At 42.0% G+C, this 20,596-nt stretch overlaps 1 protein-coding gene across 20 annotated transcripts in view; it reads left to right on the forward strand.

Moving 5' to 3' along the window:
• The window catches only part of RIMBP2 (RIMS binding protein 2), a 289,653-nt gene that overhangs the window by 152,042 nt on the left and 117,015 nt on the right, over positions 1-20,596 (forward strand). For all 20 annotated transcript variants that reach the window (XM_075120006.1, XM_075120005.1, XM_075120007.1 and 17 more), the window contains one exon: positions 11,419-11,508. The gene's annotated coding sequence lies outside the window, so the exon portion shown is untranslated. The remainder of the gene's footprint in view (positions 1-11,418; positions 11,509-20,596) is intronic.

Genomic DNA, 20,596 nt, shown 5'->3' on the forward strand with positions numbered 1-20,596 from the left:
TTAATTTGTTTATGGCTATGCACTTTGTATGTTATCTTGCTCATTTATAAGTAAAGATAAATGTTAAATTCTACCTACTCCTGTTTTGACATTAGAGGGTTTATTTCAGCCTTGTGGCTCTATTTCTCATAGTTAAGGCTGCGATTTTGTCACTGAGGTTGCGGAAGTCACAGAATCTGTGACTTCCAAAGACCTCCGTGACTTCAGCCCTGGTGTCTGGGAGCTGCAGGGTCCTACCTCCTCCTGCAATGGCAGGGAGCCATGAGATACCCCCGCCACCTGAGGCAGCAGGCCCCCCAAGCTCCCATCTGCCATGGGCAGCAGGGGTACCCCTCAGCTCCCAGCCCCCGTGGGGGGTACCCCACAGCTCATGGCTGCTGTGGGAGACAGGGGGATCCCCGCAGCTCCCCACCAGCCACAGCGGCAAGGGGATCCCCTCAGCTCCCACCAGTCACATTAGCAGGGAGACCACGGCAGCCCTCCAACCACTCTGGGTGGGTAGGGGGCCCCACAACTCCCCTGCTGCTGCAGTGGGGCAGGGGGAATTCTCTCAGCTCCCCGCCACTGCGGCAGGGCCGGGAGATCCCTGCAGCTCCCTGCTGCTTGGGATGGGGTAGAGGGACCCTGCAGCTCTGAGCCCCCATGGATGGTGGGAGCCCCGGAGCTCCTAGCCACCCTGCAGCTGCCCAGTCCCTTCCCATTTTATCATGGATATTTTTAATAAGAGTCAGGGACAGGTCACGGGCTTCCATGAATTTTTCTTTATTGCTCATGACCTTTCTGCGACTTTTATGACAAATATCCATGACAAAAATCTTAGCCTTACTCATAGTTCATCTTCACAACCTAGGGGCCCAATCCTAAGTGTGTACCCTCAACTCTCATTGGTTTCAGAAGACACCTAGGGTGCTCCTGGATCACACTTTTTTATCATACTGGCATGGTTACAAAACTCTGCCACTCACAATAGATTGGGAATCACTGCATCAGAGGGAGCATTTATTAACAATAACTTAACACTGCAAACACGTACATTTCTGATCTACGGGTCACCATTTCCCCCTCATTCCCCCCCCCCCTCCCGACTTGCTTCCAATGGAGTTTTGCAGAACATTCTGTGTTTGCTGCCTTGAATTTTCTGGTTTTATTTTGTATTCACAACTGTTCCTCTCAGCCAATCAAATTCCTTAAACAGACCACACTAATTCTCCCTTATTCTCTCAGTCATCATAGTGTTAATTACTTGCAGAGGGAAAATGGTAAAGGCTTTGATGGCAACCACTGTGGAACCCATGGTGCCTCTGGGAACAAGTTCTGTAATCTCTGTCCACACTGAATAGTACTTTGAACAAGTAGCTCTAGTACATACTACGCAAGATGAGTAAACATTGTGAAATCAGGCCTAAAAAAAAAAAAAAAATACAGTGTTCTATTTCAGGGGTTCTCAACCGTTTTCTTTCTGAGCCCTCCCTCCATCCACAACATGCTATAAAAACTCTACGGCCCACCTGTACCACCACATCTAGTTTTCTGCATATAAAAGCCAGGCCCGGCATTAGGGGGTAGCAAGCAGGGCAATCACCTGGGGCCCCTGTGAAGCTAAGTTGCTCAGGCTTTGGCTTCAGCCCCGGGTGGTAGGGCTCAGGGCCTCGGGCTTCAGCTCCATGCGGCGGGGCTTCAGCTTGCTGCCGAGGGCCCCAGCGAGTCTAATGCTGGCCCTGCTTGGCGGACCCCTGGAAACCTGCTCATGGCTCCCCAGGGGGCCCCAGACCCCTGGTTGAGGGCCACTGCTTTATCTGTTTTTAGAGTGAGTCATTTGCAGGGCAAGAAGATGTGAGAAAAGATCACAGGGTGTTTTTTTTTTCTTGAACATCTGTATCTCAGACAATTTCCTATGATTATAATCTTGGAGTAATTCTCGGTATTTACCCTCTGACAATACAAAGTATAGAATTATAATCCGCGAGTGTTCCAGTATTTCCAGTCCAGGTCACCTGTAAACACTAAGCTGTCTTAAGAAAAATAAAAAGCCCCAAATAAACAAAAAATAGTATATACCATCATTTTTTTAAATAAAAGTAATTGATGGATGAGCAAACTAGCACACAAGGCAACAGATGCCTTACTCCAGGCAATTTAGAACCTTGTTACCCAGACAGTAGTGTCAGACTGTGTTAAATCTACAGAAGTCATCCTCCTACTGTGAATTTTCATAGTCAGTCCTTCTCATATCTGTTGAGGGAATTTCTAGTTTTGCTGTATTTCAAACCTGAACACGCGTTTTACTTTCGTTTCTATGCTTAAAAGATGCAACTGATATATAAGGTAATGTCTTTTTTTGTTTTAATTTTGCATAGATGTGTGTTCATAAATGGACTCGTATTTTGTGCAGGGTGCTACTGAGTATACATGTTTAAAGCTATGCAGTCCCCTGTTAAAAATGGAACAAGTTCATGTTAAAAATGGAACAATGCTGGGAATGGGTGGGGGCTAGGATGGGGGAGTCCTAATTTTCCGACTAGATTTACTTTTCCGAAAGAGTCACGTGTAAAATATGCTTGTTTTTAAAATGGCATGTGTGTTTGAGAACACCTAGAACATTGCTTGCATTCAGCTGGAAAAACCTTCACTTCTAAGACCGTTGTTCAATATATTATATTTTAAAGGTTGGTGTTCAGATTTGTTTCTTTTCAGAAAGGTTCCGTATGTGGCATGTGTCATTCAAACACACAGATAATACACATAAGCATGACTTGTGTTTCTCACTTTTAAATAGGGAAAGAATTCTCATTTTAAGCTAATAAAATCTAAGCTCCATACAGTAGTATCTACGTTTATTAGAAAATGTTTTTTTAGGATTTCTTTTTTTTTGCATCTAGTTGATACTAATCTGTTCCTCATTGTCACAGCAAATACTTTCATTTCTATGAGGGGATATTTCTAAATTAAGCTTCTGTTGTTTGTTCTCTTATCTTTAATTTCCAGCATTCATCTCCCTGTTTGCAAAAATTTTGGATGCACGTTCTCTATTATATCAGAGTAATAATGGAAGCTGCTTCAACCCCTTGGTTTTTAAAATGGATATTTGCTTAAAGACATCATTAGAAAGGGGTGACAGGCTGCTTGGCTAATAATTTAAACGCATTGTCAAGACTGCAGAGGCTGATGAGAAGTTGCTTTGGGAGCATGAAAGACTGTTTTCTTTTTACTTGCACATTAGTCTGGTAACATTTAATCAGTGTTCTCCTTGTCATATGTTTATGTACAGTGTCTTGGAGTATTAGCTTGATGAGTTCTTAATCTTCAGCCTACTCATCTTTATCAACAGCTGAGGGAGATTGACTTGAATAGGTTAAACATTAGACCTCATTTGACTCTGGGATAGTATGTGGCTATATTAATTAAATTATCAGAACTGATATGCACTGTGAATAAATGGTCGGGGGAGGGGGAATTCCCTAGTTTAAAATTAAAACCAAAAAACCAAAAACCAGAAGCAGCAGCATCCCAAAGCTATTTGTATAAAAGGGAAACACAAAAGGGGTGGGATTAGAATGATTTTAAACAGGTTTGCATTTTAAATTGAATTGGGTAGCTGTCAGTTTGGCAAGCAGTGGAGAAAACCCTAAATCCAATTTATGGAAGCTCCTAAACTAATCGCACATATCTTCTTCAAACCCAACACTCAGATCAGCCTCTCTCTGCACAGTTCTTTTAGGTTTTTTTGGCAAAATAACTCAGTACAAGCGAGGGTAGGGCTGTAAGTAACAGAAGATCCTGAGTGACAAGCTAGAGGCGAGGAGGACGTATCTGACCTGTTGCCAGCTTGTCTGTCATTTGTGTTGGTTGGTGCATTTCTTGACCTTCTTTCCTCTCAGCAGGAGGCTATAAAGGGAGGGAGCTGTGTTTGGAATTAGCATTTGTAAGAGCTAGAATGGTTGACATTATGCTCAAATAAATTGGTTAGTCTCTAAGGTGCCACAAGTCCTCCTTTTCTTTTTGCGAATACAGACTAACACGGCTGTTACTCTGAAAACTGATCACTGTAGAGAATGATTGGAATCACAACCGTGGTAGTTACATGCACTCTCTGTTTTAGTTATGTTTTCTGGTGATAGATACAGCACACATGAGAAATGTATATGTTTTTCTGTATACGCTATGGACATTTGTAGTTGCTTAAGTCCCTGTTCCTTATGTGTAAAAGGCGGAATCTGTACCTGTTAGTTACCCATTAAAGAAGGGGCCAGACTGAAAGAAGGAAAAACAGGCCTAGAAGTACTGTGTGCTGGCGCAGACTGTGAGATTAGCATGAGGAAAATCATGTGGGTTGTTGGTGTGTCAGGTTCTTGAATAGACAGAACTCTCATTGCAGGCATATACTTGATGGCTGCTTAACTCTTCTTCATCTTTATGCTCCCAGCACACCAAACTTATATAGGCTGTGGACGTTTCATAGTGAATGCCCACAAGAGCATCTGAGAGAGATTTGAAAGTGAGATGCGTGCTTCATCGAAATGCTTCTCTGCGCCCTTATGCAATATCTGTGTCTCATCCTGCAAGGTCAACAATCTGACCATACCAAAGACACAAAAGCATTAACATAAATATTTTGAAATTAAAAAATTAAAGTTAGTGCAATTCACCATGAAAAAACTCCGGCGAGGCAGCTCGTTTTATGTTGTTGTCTGAGAGTGTTTCCCCAACACATTTCAGGCTCATATATTTTTCCAAAGTCCCAAGCACATCCCACAAGTTGCAAAAATCCTATTAAGGAGTTGAAGGGTAAACATAATAATGAGGGTACGTGTAGTTTGAATTTCCACGTGGCCTTCCATCCAGAGACAGCAAAGCACTTTTTAAAAAATGTAGTGAATTTAGTAATGAATGTGTTCTGTAGTGAGAGTCTGTGCTCTGACCAATCACCTGGGGAGAATGAGAGGAAGAGGGCTATGCACGAAGGAAGCCTGGGGATGATTGGGGCATGGATGGAATGGGATACAGCAGGGAATGTGCAGGGGATGGGGTGCTACCCTTTGAAGGCAAAGAAGTGTGGGTGGGGATAGCATGAGACATGTCAGAATGCTAGGGGGAGCATATGTTGGAAAATATGTATCAGTGTTGATAGCTAGCAGTGTGAATAACTATCAGCCCTGATGCCCACCGCTTCTCAACCTCACTACTTCTTCTACCACCCACAACCTTAACTCCAAAAATAATGGAAAACACCAGCTTGTGCATGCTTATGTGCACACACCACACATGCATGTGTGAGTGTATAGCCCTATGTGTGTGTATCCAGAATTCAGTTCTGAAATTTCTATATAAAAAATTACCACCAAATTTGGAACAATTACTAACAAATTGATTGTGCATTTATGTACGTTGGGTGTTAACAACAGAGATTACTCATTAACAAAACTTATTCTAACTATTATAGGAAAACATGTCTCTCAGCTGCCATTTGTTATCTGACACCCACCTCACTTAATACAGATTAGTCCAAACCAAAGAATAGAGCTCCAAACCTTGTAATTTATAAAAGCCACACCAGTGCTATATTACTCTTCAGAATACATGGACATACCACGTAACTACTAATATGGTCAGAGTTAAGGCCGAGTATTGGTTTTTCAGGATGAAGGTCTAGGTTCTGAGTGATGGTGGTGGAGCGTTTGAAGGGGAACTGATGAGTGATGTGCAGGTGGAGTATTGAATGATTTGGTTGATTTGCTGGATCGACGGAAGCATTGTTTCATTGATCTACCTGCATCTACACCAGGGGCTAGGTTGGCAAAGTTACTGCTCTCAGGGATATGTATTTTTCACACCCCAGAGCCCTACAACTATGTCAACCTAAATTTTAAGTGTTAACCAGACCTCAGAAGTTCCTGGCTTTGCCACTGATTTTTTGTGTATGACCTTGGATATGTCATTTAACCTCTTTGTGCCTTTGCTCTGCATCTCTGAAAGAGAGAAAATAAAGGCGTTGTAAGAATACACCTATTAATGTATGTGTGGTGCACCTATACTTCCGTGATGAGTACCATCAGAAAGCTTATAAATAAATGATATCATCACTGTAGAAATTTCAGGAAAAGACATGAGCATCTTAGTATCTTAATTGTTGTGATTGTGGGTATGTCTACACTCTGGAGACTATACTGACATAGCTAGGTTGACATAGTTATGCTGGCATAGTGTAGGTGCGGCCTAAACTGACAAAGGGTTTTTTCTATTGATGTAGGAAAACCACCTCTGCGAACAACGCTAGCTGCTACATCAACAGAAGCATTCTTCCGTCAACATGGCCGTGTCTGCACTGGGGGCTTAGTCAGCATAGCGGTATTGGTCAGGGGTGTTGACATAACTTAAGTGTAGGCCAGGCCTGGTTTATTTTCTATATGTTGTTCAGGCTAGAATTCTGCCAGCAGATGCTGCTGTCACAGATGATTCTTTATCCCGAAAGTTGTATTTGTGATGGGAAGCAGGGACGGTTGTTTACTTTGGCAAATGTCATGAGGCGGCTTATTCCATAAAGCAAATCAGTGAAAGGAATGACAACCATAGTGAACGACAAATGTAAGTGCAAACAAATAGCTTAGAACTAAGGTACAGTGAAACTGAGATGGTTACTGTCCTATTTTAGTTCATCCTTGCAAATAACGTGATAAAATATATCTCCCTTCAGGTAGGATTAAGGGCCAGCCCAATTGCTCTGCACTCTGTCTCATAAACCAGTCCTTTCTGGAGAATTAAAACAGTCTGAAGCATGCTGGCCTACTTTTTGCATTCATTTTGTTTTTTATTTCTGCCTGATTTCCTCGTAATAATAATTTTACAGACTAGATTAAGCGTCTGCTGCAGTAACCAGTGTTACACTACACATTTAATTTGCTCATAGTTTGTCCAACTGGCATGATTTTTATGCAATAGCATGACAAACATCTATACTATTCCAAACGACAAATCTTTATTTAGCTCATCCAAGAGAAGGGTAAGGGTGACTTGATCACATTCTACAAGTACCTATACGGGACAGAGATTTCTCATCATTAGATGGCTCTATCGTCCAGCAGAAAAATATGTAACAGGATCCAGTTATTGGCAGCTGAAACTAGACAAATTCAGACTGGAAATCAGGTACAAATATTAGCAGTGACGTCTATTACCATTGGGACAACTTGCTTAAGGATGTGGTGGATTCTCTGTCACTTGAAGTTTTTAAACCAAGACTGGCTCTCTTTTTAGAAGATATGATACAGCTCAAACAGAAGTTATTGGCTCAATGCCAAAATCATTGGCTGAGGTTTTTTGGCCTGTGTTATGCAAGAGATCATATTAGATCATAACAATCTTACAGCAATTTTGATTTTATCTATGCCACATAACAAATGTGTCTGGTAATACATTAATTTCAATGTCAGACTGCCAGTTCCTTCCGGTTTTAAATTGTGTGGGTGAAATCCTGACCCCACAGAAGTCAATTGCAAAAGTTCCATTGACTTCAGTGGAGCCAGTATTTCACCCTTTTGAATCTATATTGAAATCCAGTTCTGCTGAAGACACAAGCTATCTGGCATAAGGCATGTTACCCTCTCCCCCCATTGAACTGTTTTCCTTTACTTCATATTTTGCCATTTGACATGGCTGTCTTAGGGTCAGATCCTTCACTCATTGGCTAGATAATCAGTTGCTGTTAAGTTGTCCCATTGAAGTCTGTGGAGCTATATTGATTTGTACCAGCTGAGAATCTGACTCACTGAACTCAATGGCAAACCTCCATCCGTCTTTGGTGATGCAGGGTAAGACCTATAAAATGTAAAGAGCAGGTGACATGTCTTATTCTCTGTAAAGTACAGTGCAAATTTATGGTTTTGAACAAATGACTTTTAATGCTTAATAATGCAAAAAAAAAATGCATATCCAAGGGTTTGTTCTATTTTTGTGCAGTTTGCTCATATCCTAAAAATATGTATTGGCTTAGTTCACAGCTTTTAAAATGGAACACAAGCTATAAAATTCTCCTTATTTTGCCCCACAGAACTGTCTAGCATCCCACAGAGCATGACTGCCACTTTTAATTGCATCCTGATCAACGGATTGAACAGAATTTGAGAAATTATAATTAATGAGCTTCTTATGTGTGAGATGATACATCTGCACCTAGGAGACTGAATACTCTGCAAACTACAGCCTTTCTCTTTTTATGCTCAACATAGTAGCTGTCGATATTAAATAGCCAGAGGAGAGCTTCAGAAAAAGTCAAGGGAAGACATCTTACAGCTGTGCTGGGGATGAGAGAGTCAGGATGGTATTTTAATATGTAAAAAATTAGCTGTGCTAATTACACTGAGTATTAACCCCTTTCAAATTCAGCCTTGTGCCTGAGGTTTGCTGTGTTTGTGGGCTGCAACCAAGCACAAGGAAGCGCAATAGAAGTGTTTTTTTTTTCACATAGTGTGGAAGCCAGTTAGGCTTCTTTTAGTCCCACTTCCCTCCAGCTTGCAACTTTGAGCAGGTTGTAAAAGGGGGTGAGGGTGGGGGGAAAGATGGAGAGGAGGAGATGTAAAGCAAAATTTTAAATTCCAAAGTTGTTTCCATTTTACATAATTCGAAGTGGACCCATTTTCCATTTTATTGTGAAATATTTTCAATTATTTTAACTGGCATTTTTTAACTAAATTGTTATCAACATTTTTTGTTTACTGAAAACCACATTCTCTTACTCAAAAAGAAAAGGAGTACTTGTGGCACCTTAGAGACTAACCAATTTATTTGAGCATGAGCTTTCGTGAGCTACAGCTCACTTCATCAGATGTATACCGTGGAAACTGCAGCAGACTTTATATACACACAGAGAATATGAAACAATACCTCCTCCCACCCCACTGTCCTGCTGGTAATAGCTTATAAGCAGGACAGTGGGGTGGGAGGAGGTATTGTTTCATATTCTCTGTGTGTATATAAAGTCTGCTGCAGTTTCCACGGTATACATCTGATGAAGTGAGCTGTAGCTCACGAAAGCTCATGCTCAAATAAATTGGTTAGTCTCTAAGGTGCCACAAGTACTCCTTTTCTTTTTGCGAATACAGACTAACACGGCTGTTCCTCTGAAACCATTCTCTTACTCAAAACCTGGTTTTTGGTAAACAAAAAATATGGATAATGATTTTGCTTAAAGAAAATGTTTGGTAGAAATATGGAAAAAAATTTGAAATGGAATTTTTTATTTATTGAAAAGCACATCTTATTGAAAATCTGTTTTTTGGTAAATAAAAAAAGATAGTGATTTTGAAAATGATTTTGTTTGAAATTTCAAGAACATCTTTGGTTAAAAATATTGTGAAAAATTTGCAAAAAGTGGAAATTATTGTTAATGGGAAGAATTTTTCACAGAAAGTGTGCTTTTTTTTAAAAGAAATTTTCACAAAACAATATATTGCGTGTGAAAACTTTTGAGCAGTTCTATTCCAGCTGCTTTGCCTGATACCTAAGTAGAGTGAGAAGAGCTCTGTGTGCCAAGCAGATCAGTAGAGTTTCAAAGAGCCACGTTTGGGGGCCAGTGGGGCTGTTGAGAGGTTTACAAACCTTGTGATTCTTTTGTCTAACTTGAGCTGAATTTTCAGTTGGCACTGTCGTAATGAAAACCTGTGGGTCGGGCAGTTCCAGTTTACGTAGGTCAGCAAAAATCCTAAAGTTAGCCCTGAGATTGCAACTTTCATGAGCGGTTAATGTCAGCCTACTTTTAGCTTTTAAATTAAAAAATAAATAAATGAACTGACTGAATGTGTTGTACTTTGATATGGTTTTATTAATAAAAGAACAGAATCTAAAATCCACCCTACTGGAAAAATTCACAGCAGCGTAACTGCTTTTTTTACCCAGCTCTTTCAGTCAAGTCTCACTCCTTGCCAAAATGCTATCAGCAGTCATTTTCCTTGGGATGGCTCTGAGAGACTTTGATTTCATATAGTCACTGTTCTTAAACTCCTGCAAAAAGAGAGGTTTTCAGAACAGGCAGAGGACCCTGCCTGATTTAGGATTTACATAAAAGCTCAGTTATGTCACCTGAAATCGCCTCTTTTGTTCCCAAAGACTGAACTTTAACCACCTAATCTTTTGTGGTTTGTTAACTCTTCTTTATTTCATGCTCCTTATAGTGCCATTGTGATGGGGTATACAAACCCCACAGTGGGACAGAAGGGGTTAAATGAGGATACTGGGCCCAGGTAGCCCCTCCCCGCCAACCCTCCAGAACATGCTTCAGCAGCAGACAGCCTTGAAAAGAGAGCAACCCAGCTCAGAAAGGGGAGGCTGGGGAGGAGTGCAGACCTGCCCTGAAAGTTCCTTCCGAAAGAGGCTGGAGAAGTCTCCCTGAAGGAACAGAGCCCAGCCGAGGCTGGCAGTTGTGGTTTCCTTTTTACTTTTTCTTTTCCCCTTATCTGGGACTAGAAGCTGAGGGAAGGAAGCAGTGATGGGACGCAACCCACGGAAGGTAGCTTAAAGGGCCCTCCCGGATAGCGAATGCTGCTAGAGCCCGGTGGAGTGGGCAGGCCTGGTTTCCACTACCCGTGCCCCATGACTGAGTAGGCACTAACCGCTAAGCTTCTTGACCCACCGAGGACCCCATTACAGCCATCTTGCCCACTGGTATACCTAGCTACAGCTGCAGATAACATCTGGGGTGATATTATCTTTCTGTTCTTATGTCTGAAGTGCCTGTCACTGTGGTATCCAGGTGCTGTGTGTGGATAGTAGAAAATGGAGATAATTGCCCCTCAGTAGCTGCTGACTCTCTGTTGTAGCTGTGGTGTACTATGAGCTTCTGACTTTGAGGGTCCTGCTGGTTTCTCTTCCCTTCTGGTTCTTCAGGAAAAGCTAGGGCAAGAATCTTGCCATCTTCAAGTCGTGCTGCTGCCAGGGTAGGGCTCTTCATTAACTCCATGGGGAGTTGTGCATTTCAGTTGTCTGGTCTGTGGAGTCAAGTCATAGAATCATAGAATTTCAGGGTTGGAAGGGACCACAGGAGATCATCTAGTCCAACCCCCTGCTCAAAGCAGGACCGATCCCCAATTTTTGCCCCGATCCCTAAATGGCCCCCTCAAGGATTGAACTCACAACCCTGGGTTTAGCAGGCCAAGGCTCAAACCACTGAACTATCCCTCGCCCCCGATCTTTAATCAGATTCACCTACTTTACCAACTCCAAATTCCCTATTGAAAAATGTGGTGACAGTCATTTATAGTCCATAATAACCCTGCAGGTTTTGCACCTTCAAGACCTTCGGCTTTGTGCCTGACTGCATGCATAGGGATGTATTAATATCCAATAAAGCACACCCATTGATTACTTAAGATACATGCAATTTAAAAAAATGTCGATGAGTGGCCTATAACACCTTTTCTTCTGTTCTAGGAAAATGAACTGAAGGATGCTGTGCAAGAGAAGAATCGCTTGAGCCTTCAATATGCTAGTCTGTCTCACAAAGCACTGCAATATGACCAGGTAACATCTCAGTCAGAAGACATGCTAATAGCATTCTCACATCCATTTATCTCTGACGCCACACTGCCGAGCTGCTAAAAGCAGACAGCACAGTCCTGCTGCTTCTCTGCTAGTGACCCACAAAGGACATTAAAATATTTGGTTTTAAAACCACATTTGAATTCATGAACAGTGTATTTTTCGGTGAACAAATGTTACTCCCCAGAAGAAAATAAATAATTAAGACACACAGACAAACGTTGGTGAGGTGTGCTTTGTCATTGAAGCATCTTCTCATTGTACTCTAAATTCCTGTGAGGTTTTGCGTGAAAATTGCTGTTTGCAGTGGTTTTCACTAGAGCTTGTCAGGAAATTATTCCCACCAGCCCATGTAAATTTTTGACAAAAACAATTTTCCCCCTGATTTTTGTCAATTTTTCTTATTTTTTTAATTAAAACTAACAAAGTATCAATACATTTCAGTTTTGCCAAAAAAACATTTTAACCACTTCTAGTTTTGACTCTCTGGCATCTAATTCTCCGCCATCTTGTGCCTGCCTAGTGGACAGTGTGTCTGGGGAAGTTCATGAATCCCTCAGCCTGAAATGGCTGGTGAGGATGCAAGGCTGGGACCTATGACTGGTGCAACCTGTTCTCTACCTCTGTCTACCTAGGAACTCAGGAAGGGATTATGGTTCCTGAGGCACAGTCCTTCTGGAACCTTCCCCTGGAGTGCTGCACTCAGTCTAGCTATAAGCCTCAACTAGAGCAAGATCTGACAAGAAAACGGTGATAAATTGAACCTTTCCCACGAGTGATTAGCTGTGGCTTTTGAGGGCCAAACTAGCATATATCCATTTGCCCACATTGGGGGGGGGGGGGTGTTGTGCTGCACTGCTCCAGAAGGAGTGCAAGGAGAGAGTGTGCCCAAACAAGGCACAATTTCACCCTGACTGGCTCAGTGCACAGAAAAACTGAGAAAGCCGCATCATCCGTTAGGAGAGTTCTCTCTGTTGGCTGCTGTACCTGGCCTGTACTATGAGGTAGAGTTACAGCCCCACCTGGTTTGGGGCAATGTGCCTCTTCCCCAGGGAGGGACACCAAGGGAACTGTCCCTGCATTTCCCTGAGTGCAGGGGTTACAACTGCAAGTGACTGTGCATGGAGCATATAAAATGGGAAAAGAGGTACTTTGTGGCTGCACAAGGGATACTCACAATCTAGTCCCTAAACAAGTTTAGATTGAGCCAAAAGTATTACTTTACATTGGCTTAGAGGGCTAGTCTTGCACACAACTCATTACTCCCGAGGGCATTCTGCGCCAACAAAATTAAAATTGTGCACACAATATTTTAAAATTCTGCAAATTTTATTTGTCAATAAATGTGGAGGGTCCAGCACGACATTGGGGAGCATAGGCCATTGGCTCCACAGAGGTGAGAGATCACTGTGCAGCTCCCCCCAGGACACAGACTCAGCGGTGAGGCTGCGCCCAACCCTGACACAATGCAAGGACCGAGCCTGTCCCAGAAACACCCCAGGGCCCTGCCCATCCATGCCAGGTGCACCAGGTATGGGCAGGCAGGCTCAGCAAGGCAGGATCCAAGTGTGGGGGGATCCAGGTGTGGGTTGAGAGGGTTCTGTGTGGGGCAATCTGGGTTGTGGGTGGCTCAGTGAGGAATCCAGATGCGAGGGACTTGTTGGAGAGTTCTGAGTGCAACAGTAATGGGATTCTGCAGAGGGGTCTGAGTGAAGGTGATTGGGGCTCAGCAGGGGGGGTCGGTCTGGGTGTGCGGGAATAGTGTTCAGCAGGGGGGTCTGAGTGTGGGGGTTTAGTGGGGTGGGGATTTAGGTGCAGCTGGTTGGGGCTCAGTGGGGTGGGGATCTGGGTGCAGGTGGCTCATCAGGGTGGTCCAGGTGCAGTGGAGTGGGGCTCGGAGGGGGAGCTCTGAGTGTGGGGGGTGTGGCTTGGTGAGAGGGGGTCTGGTTGCCTGGGGGTTGGGCGGATGGGAGAGCAGCTCCCTGTATGGGGATCCCTCCCCCTGTAGCAGGAGATGGGGGAGTTTGCAGAGCTTCCTGCCGCCAGGGGAGAAATCTGGGGCATGGGGCTGACCCGGCCCTGGGTGCCGTGCAGGGGAAGAGGAAGTCCCATCCTCCCCAGCCCAGCCAGGACTAGGAGCTGAGCCCAGCGCAGGATAGGAGCCACCCGCCGGGTCTTCCCCAGTTTCTCCTCCAGCCTCACAGTGATTTACCTCTCTGCCGGCTGCCATGGGCCCCTGAAAGATACTGCTAGGGAGGGTCACATGACCGCTCTTGTGTCTTCCCTTTGCTTCCCTGTCAGAAAGTGATTTTTCTATGGGGAAGCAAAGAAATCTGCAGGGGACATAAATTCTGCACATGTGCAATGGCACAGAATTCCCCCAGAAGTAACTCATATCAGAGACTGCAACAACACTGCAAACATCAAAGATCAACTGGAGTTGGTTGCCTACCTCACTTAGGCCCCTTTGAAGTGCATATTTCAAATATGTAGACTCAGGACTGAAATTCTGAGCTAAAACTTGTGCTGTTTAATCTCTGAGCCAGCCAGGACTGGTTGGTAAAGGTGAACGGTTGAGAATAGAGGGTGGTTATGTATGTACTGTGTGACTTCATACATAGCGCATGATCTCTAAACAGAACTGAAATTTTCTGCTCTTCAGAGCAGATTGGAGAGGAATCAAAGTGGTTCCTATGTAAATCAGGAGCATAATAATATTTTGGGATGGAAAGAGGCCATATGGCTTATTTAGATCTATCCACCCCATCTGTCTAGTGTTTCTCTCTCATGATGTTTTTCTTCTAAATACCTTTCCAGCGTCATCCTTTCCCCACTACTGTTGTTTACAGCAGTGCTACTCAAAGTGGTGGTCCGCGGACCGATGCCGGTCCGCGAGCCATCAGCTGCCGGTCTGTGCGCACATTGGAAAAAAAAATTGCCGATCCCCCACATCAGATAGCTTGAGAAGCACTGGTTTACAGAGCTCGCTAAATGTAACCTTCACTAGCCACATAAAGATAGGGTCCCTACCCCATGCAGTTTACATTCTACCTCAGACAAATGTAGCATGTGGGGCTAATGCAGGGAAGGCTTAAGAAAGTATTGAAGAATGTTAGCCCTAATTACCTTATTGTAGTTGTAATAGTAATAATAAAAAACTATAGCTATAAAGCACCTCTCTTTGCCCAAGGTACTAAACAACCTTGCAAAAACAAATTTAAATTCAGAAGGTGAAATCCTGGCCCCATTGAAGTTGAGGCAAAACTACCATTGACTTCAGTGGGCTCAGATTTCACCAATTGTGTTTGTTTGTTTATTTGTTTCTTAAGATGTTTAGAATACAGCTCACTGAAACTCGTGTAGTGCTCTGGGTACCTGTTCCCTACATTCAAAATGACAGTATCAATGTAAACAGGGGACTTCCCATAAGTAGATCCACCTCAGTACACGCTCTCCTCAGCCGTGTTAACAAAGAAGGAGAAAAGATGAGCTTTGCAGCATGCCTGAAGGTTAACAAATCTGGGCTCTGGCCAACCAAGAGAGGGCTTCTTCAGGAATGACCCGCAAGCAGCCCCATCTCATATAGATTAAAGGGGCTCTAGCTCCATTGCTTCCAGACATCTGGATTGTGACAGTATGTCAGGCAGAGAGAAGCTACCTCTCAGTTAACCCACACCATTTAGGGCTTTATAGGTTAAAACTAACCCATTAGCAGTCTTAGTAGTAGTATTTGCATTGTAGTGTTTAGGAGCCCCAGTCCTGGACCAAGGCCTCACTGTGCCAGGAACTGTACAAAGAACAAAAAATAGTCCCTGCCCCAAAGGGCTTACAGTCTGAATTCCACCCATTTCAAAAAAGGAAAATTCAAAGATCATCTGTCCCCTAAAACCTTTTTAAAAGAAATAAAATAAAAATAAAGCCAATTGTATATGAAGTGAGTTATCTGAGGAAAAACTGAAATGGGACAGAAGGAATAGATAATAGGGTAACAGCAGTCAAACTAAAAGAGAACAAATTCCTCAGAATAAAACCATTCTAAGTTGTTTTTAAAGTTAAGAGATATGGATTATTTGAGGTTCTACATGTTAGGCCCTGGCATAGCCCAGGCACAATTACCTGCAGGCTGAAGCACTTGTGGTGAGCTCCTTTAAACCATGGCTAGTGGTCAAGCACAAATATCCATCCAGGAGATCCGTGGAGCAGGTCTCAGACACACCCGGGGCTTTTAAAAATCTCTAGGGCCCAGTCCTGCAGAACCTCCCATTGACTTCAACGGGAGCAGGAACAGGCCCTCAAAATACTTGCACTGAGTGCCAGGAAAAGAGCAGTGCATCAGAGGCCAATACCCCTCACCAAACAATGCTAATGTGGTACCCAGGGGTAGATCCTCAATTAGTGTACGTTGGCAAAGCTCCACTGATGTACATGGGAATTTACAGCAACTGAGAGTGATGACAGTTTAGTCCAGCTGAGGGTCTATCCCTGTACTTAAGTCAATGGACCTATGACCATTTATTTGAGTGTGTGTGGTGGTGTGGACAATATTATGGAATACAGAGAAAGCTTTCAGCGTGTATGGAGCCATTTTCCTAGCACATGTTCTTGCTCTCCTTCCTGAATCAGGCTTGGCAATCAGCTCACTGATAGCTGTGATTAAGAGAGTGAACTTCATTATCAGGATTCTTAATTACAGGTGCACAGAGGTACTCTTGCTCTACTCCTTCCTCAAAGTCTGCATGGAGATAATTGGTATTCCAATACAAAAATACTTAATATTCTGTGTGGAATATTTTTCTAGGCTCCCATGAGCATGTTCCCTTCCCAAATTGATAGGGCAAAAATAAATAATTGGAGGGTATAGTGTAAGGAAGAATTTTTAGGAAAAAATGTGAAATAGAAACATTTAAAGTGTAATGAAAAATAAACTAATGTTAGGCAGAAAAACCAGCCATGAGGTAGAAGTGTGTAGTCTAAGCACAGGGCTCGGACCTAGGAATTCTGAATTCTATCCTTAGATTTGCTGTGTGGACTTAGGCAAATCATGTAACCGTCTGTGCCTCATTTTCACTGATAATAGCCAGAGGGATTTGGGAGTATGGATTAGTTTGTCTAGTATTTTTGAAAATGTAAACCTCTACGCAACTGCTACGTATTAAAGATAGGAAGATTTTTAACACTATTATAGATCAGCCCTCAAAGAGAAAGAATACACGTAAAATAAGCTCATTATGGTCACATACAAATCACAATAAGAACCATTTTCATTTCTTTTTGTATAGGGTTTTTTTTAAAACTCATTAAGACTTAATTTTGAAAAACAGGCACCTAAATTGCACCAGCAATTCTATGAACACAAATAAGGATATATGTACACAACCAGGGCAGTTTTGTGTGAAAACAGGCCAAACCGGTAGAGGAACCATTAACTGTTTTGTGCACAGCACAAAGGGTGAAAAACTCATTCCTATGCAAAGGGCATCACAGAAACTATACAACACTTAAGCCTCCAAAATAAGTCTTAAGTGGTATTTAATTGTGCATAGCTCTTGTGCTGGCCTTCTGCCTGGGGGAGAAGATCCTTCAATATGCATATATGCAGGTTTTGCATACAGAAAGGGTGTGCAGTTTATGTAGGCTCTGATTTGGTTGCCTGCTGATGTGCACATATAAAGATGGGTAGTGTGTATATTGCATGTTCAAAATATGTTTCTAACATATATATTTTATAGGAACAATTATGAACGGAAAATGTAACCTCTTCCTTATATGGGATGATGTTTTCTCAGAGACAGTAGTAGTATGAGAAGGAGGACTTGTGGCACCTTAGAGACTAACCAATTTATTTGAGCATAAGCTTTCGTGAGCTACAGCTCACTTCATCGGATGCATACTGTGGAAAATACAGAAGATGTTTTTATACACACAGACCATGAAAAAATGGGTGTTTACCACTACAAAAGGTTTTCTCTCTCCCCACCCCACTCTTCTGCTGGTAATAGCTTATCTAAAGTGATCACTCTCAAAGCTTATCTAAAGTGATCACTTACAAAGGAGAGTGATCACTTTAGATAAGCTATTACCAGCAGGAGAGTGGGGTGGGGGGAGAGAAAACCTTTTGTACTGATAAACACCCATTTTTTCATGGTCTGTGTGTATAAAAACATCTTCTGTATTTTCCACAGTATGCATCCGATGAGGTGAGCTGTAGCTCACGAAAGCTTATGCTCAAATAAATTGGTTAGTCTCTAAGGTGCCACAAGTACTCCTTTTCTTTTTGCGAACACAGACTAACACGACTGTTACTCTGAAAGTAGTAGTATGAGAAGTTGGCTGGTTCACTAACATCCAGTATTAAAGCAGAGAGTATTAGGGTGCTTATCTCTGTAACAGGTAAATTAGTCAGATCTCAGCAGTTGTGGTCTGCCTATGGCAGAATTAATTGCAGGCCTGCAGAGCGCATTTATCAGTGTAAGTAAACTGTATTTGGCACAGGGAGAAATGTTCTTTCACTGCTTGGCTAAATGAGCTCCTTACCAATGAAATAAACTGTGGTATTTTTCTAGTAACTCCATAGTCTTTGGATTTAAGTATTATGAAAAACTGAAGGTACTTCATTAATATTATAGATTTCATAACTGACCCAAGTGACAGAAGTGTTTGATGTGTGGTAATATATGGAATGAAAAGCTTTGTGGATGACGCACACATTTGTGTGCGTTTAACGCAGAGTCATCACAGAGCAAAATGTTCCCAGTGTTTCTCTCATGAAATCATGACTGTTTACTATGGATCTATCTAGGTCAACTGTCTTTGCCACTGGGGGCTTTGATAGCAGTGCTCAAATCTGTAATTCAATTTCATGCATATCCCATATGTTCTTAAACAGACAGCTTGTTGGAGAGATCATTAAAATCACTTTTAGTGCATATTTTGTAAAAAAAAAAAAAAAAAAAAAAGTGAGTGACAGACTCCTTGAACACTCTGCTGCTGTTCTGGGTACAGTTGTCTGTGTGATTTAATGCAAAATCCTCAGGAGGAGAAAGTCCTGGTCAGACTGTGCTGTGGAAGTACAAAATACTTTTATTATTATTTATGGAGATGTGTTTCCCCTGTTTCTTCCCAAGGTACAGAGTGAAAATACACAGATATCTTTGTTTATTAAGACCTGAACCTCTAAAGGAGGAGGATTAGATACAGATTATTAGGACCATTTGGATAATCATTAAGCTTAAAGTGTTTTTATAGGGCTTTGAGATCCTTGGATGAAATATTCTCTCTCTGATAGGCACATAAAACATCTGCAGATTCCACACATCTCTAATACAAATCTTCCCAAGGTACATTGTCAGAAGAACTCTGGGATGCACTGTCTGATCCCATAGCCCTTTATTTCCCATGTGAAAAAAAAATCCACAACAGAAACAAGGAATGCTCACCACACGTCAAATAATTTTTTTTTAAATCCAGATAATTATTACTAGTAGACGTAAGAAAATTGGAAATCATTCAGTAAATGGATGTACCATATTATCATGTAATCCCTTATTAAAATCAAATAGGAATGTTGTCTGCCACACTGTAGAATAAGATTTATTATTAAGGAAAATGATCAATTTATGAATGTACAAAGGCACACTCCTACAAGTAGGACATTAGTTCTGATGCTTCTCTTTTATACTGGTGTAAATGGGTTGTGAGAATAGAATCTGACTTTAGTTTGTATCTTCAAATACAATTATTGTAGGTTAGATCTCTTAACTATATTATAGATATATCATACTAAATATAATTGTCTATGAATAAGCTTATTGAGAAAACTGTTCATGAGCGAAGTATACATACATCTATCTGTCATCTATTTAATGTAGCATATATGCACATATATATCTCCTGGAGATAGAAGCAATAACAATAATACCTAGCTCTTATATAGTGCTTTTCATGCATAGATTTCAAAGCATTTTAAAAAGGAGGTTAGTATCATCTCCATTTTATAGATGGGTAGGTGAAGTGACTTGGCCATGGTTATCCACCAAGCTAGTGGCAGTATAATAGAACCCAGACCTCCTAAATCTTTCTCTAGTGAGTTATCCACTAGGCCACACTAACAAGTTAAACACATTCTTACTAATTCAAAATGCTGGATTAATTATGAATCCATCTTACTTGTCAGTTTGTCATCAGTAATAGATACGAACCTTATGCTTACTTTGGGTAGTAGGCTATCACTAAAGGCTTGTCTACAGAGGAAAGCTTTTGTGAAATAAATTATCATGTGAATTTAAAGTGCAATAGCTATTCCACACTCGCAGCCTAATCCACTTCCACTGTGGATTATGCTAAACTGCACAAAGGCACTCTTAGCACAGAACAAGAGTGTCCACTTGGGAATTCATTTGGAATAGCTATTCCACAATGGCTGTTGTGGGTTATTTCCCCTGTAGACAAGCTCCACGTCTTAAAACCAAAAAAAAATTGGCCCTAAAATTGCCTTTTCTGTACCGCTGGGTTGCCATTTCTTTGTCATCTTCTAACTTTATTGCAGGAAGTTCCTATTTTAACAAAACCATGTGTTTCTCAGATACAGTCCTCGTATAAATCACTCACATAGGTGAGCAAAGACTAGAATTGTGGTCCTTCTGATCCAAATTAATAGACTTGTATCTTTTAACCCCCAGACCAAGGGAGATTTGTCATAGTTGGCAGCATTATCCTTATCCTCTCTGTGGAGCAGCCACTAGACAACACTATCACGAGCTCAAGACACAAAGCCTATTTTACTATTACTTTCGTTTATTTTTATAAAGGTACTGCTGTTACTTTCTGTGTCAATAGGCAGATGTTCTCATCCTTTTAGAAGACCAGTCTTAAGAGTCAGGGTGCCCTCAGTAATGTTTGCAAACTTAGTTGTGATACAACACTAAGAGAGTTGCGTCATGATGTTTCATGTGTGTATGGTGAGGAAGTGCCAGCACACGCCTGCCTTCTCGTGGTCCTGCCTCCCATAAAGCCACGTTTCCCATGCCCTCCAAATATCTGCTCTCAGCTATAATTAGCATCCACAGTTGCC

The sequence above is a fragment of the Caretta caretta genome, chromosome 15 (genome assembly GCF_965140235.1).
Source record: "Caretta caretta isolate rCarCar2 chromosome 15, rCarCar1.hap1, whole genome shotgun sequence".
In the NCBI taxonomy this organism is placed as follows: Eukaryota; Metazoa; Chordata; order Testudines; family Cheloniidae; genus Caretta; species Caretta caretta.